Here is a 2500-nt window from a genome sequence, read left to right on the forward strand (position 1 = left end):
TCTTAATTTCTCGTTCTCTTATTCGCCCGTATTTCTGTTTTTTTTTCTCATATATTCTCATTTACATATTTACTCGTAACCATTGTTCCTATTTTAAAACGCTTCTCTCTCTCTCTCTCTCTCTCTCTACGCCACACCTCACACTCCTTTCTCTCTCTTATAACCCAATTAAAATCTCCTCAGCCGTCACCTCCACGTCTCCCTAAAAAGACCCACAAAAAGAGGAACAAATAAGGATATAAATCAGCCTCTTCTCTCCTAATCAACCCTAATGACCCTCCCCAGACACCCCTTAATTACACACAGATATAATTCAGCTTCCTTGGTAGGGGTGGCGAGGAAGAAATCTGATTATGGATGCATTATCGTCTCCCACAAAATTAAGAAGGGAGAGGAACCGAACCAGTGGGCCTCATTTAAGCCTTGGAGGGGGGGAGAGGAGAGAGAGAGAGAGAGAGAGAGAGAGAGAGAGAGAGAGAGAGAGAGAGAGAGAGAGAGAGATAAATGTTTTGGAATAAGAATTAGATAAGATTGTTAGGTTATTAAATTAGTTAGGTTAGGTTAGGTTAGGTCTGGGAAGATGTAGGTTGGATTAGGTGATAGTGAGGAAATATGAAAATAGAAGCAAAGAAAGGCAGAGCGAATAAGAGAAAAAGAAATGAATAAAACTAGAATTATGGTGAAATAAAAAGAGTAAAAGAAGAAAGGAAGAGAGAGAGAGAGAGAGAGAGAGAGAGAGAGAGAGAGAGAGAGAGAGAGAGAGAGAGAGTTGAGGGGAGAGATGGTAAGATATTCGTGCGTCTCTCTCTCTCTCTCTCTCTCTCTCTCTCTGGTACTTCCCGTCTCTGTCGATTTTCTGTCTATTTTCCGCTACGAATGGATGCGCAGATGAAAAGAAAGAGAGTGAGATAAATTCTGAGAAAGGCGAGGACGAAGATGAAAGAAAAAAGGAACCAAAGGAGAGATAAAAGCGGCAGAGAGAAAACGAAAACGAGAGAAAAAAGAAAAAAGTATTAGAAGAAGTTTTTCTATTTTTTTCCGTAATTTCCTTTCAACTTCATAGAATAAAAATAATCAACATACATATAAGCAATACACTTACGGAAAATAAAGTATGGAGATCAGTTAATAAAGTAGCCAGAATGAAAAGAAAAGAACAGAAAGAAAAAAAATAGGAAGTAAAAATTGTAATATGCAAATGTGTGTATATACGGACAAAGAGCACACACACACACACACACACACACACACACACACACACACACACACACACACACACACACACACACACGCAATGAGCAATACCAACTTCGTGCAAAAATCTTAAAATGAACTCGCTTGTCCTGCCACTGTCCCCAAATTCCTCACAGACCCCTAGTCTAGAGCTCTTCCTTCCTCATCCTCCTCCTCCGCCTCCTCCTCCTCCGCTTCCGTATCCTCTTTCTGCGTCTTTCTCCTTAACCTCCTCAGGCTTCTTCTTCTTCTTCTTCTTCTTCTTCTTCTTCTTCTTCTTCTTCTTCCTCTTCCTCCTGCTGCTTCTCCTCTTCATCCTTATCCACCTCCTTCTCCTCCTCCTCTTCTCCTTTATCCTCCTTACCCTTCTCTAGCTTTTCTTCTTCCTCTTCCTCTTTCTGTTTTTCTTGCTGATCTTGTTTCTTCTTTGATCTTTACTTCACTTCTTTTTTTCTTCCTCATTTTTCTATTCGCCTTCCTCTATTCCTTCTTCTTTTATCCTCTTTCTTTTCTTTTCTCAATGTACTTCTGGTCCATCTCTCATTCCTTTTCCTTGCCCATAATTTTTTTCTTCTTCCGCCTTTCCCCTTTTCCGATATATATTCCTTTTTCCCTCCTCCTTCTTCTCCTCCGCCTCCTCTCTTCATTACCAAAAACAGCCTCCTTCTTCTACATTTCTCTTTCCTCTCCATTTATTTCTCCTCCTCTTTCTTGTCTTCTTTGATCTTTTTCTTCTATATCTCTCACTCTCTCTCTTTCCCGCTCTCGTGCTACCCCATCCCAACGTTACCAGATTATCGTACTCAGAGCCTCGTATTTACCGGTTTCTGAGCCATAATAACTATTGCCAAAAAACACCAATAATTAACCATTTTAACGATAACTATATATGAAGGCAGTTATTGGGGTCGAGGAGGCAGTATTTGGGTCGGAAATCGGCAGACATAAGAGGCTGAGTACGATAATCTGGCAACGTTGCAGTCCGTCCTTTTTCTTCGTCAAGGCTTTAGGGGGAGCTGAGGCAAAACGATGCAGCAGAATATTCATAGAAGCTTACTGTACGTCCCTCACAATTCCCTTCCCGCCGAGACGTAAGTCACTGCATCTGAAGGAAGAAAAACGAACAAAAACACAAGGAGAAAGGGAAGAAGAGAGAGAGAGAGAGAGAGAGAGAGAGAGAGAGAGAGAGAGAGAGAGAGAGAGAGAGAGAGAGAGAGAGAGAGAGAGAGAGAGATCAGAGCTGGAATGATACAAGGAAGGAGAGCAA

The sequence above is a fragment of the Eriocheir sinensis genome, chromosome 35 (genome assembly GCF_024679095.1).
Source record: "Eriocheir sinensis breed Jianghai 21 chromosome 35, ASM2467909v1, whole genome shotgun sequence".
Lineage (NCBI taxonomy): Eukaryota > Metazoa > Arthropoda > Malacostraca > Decapoda > Varunidae > Eriocheir > Eriocheir sinensis.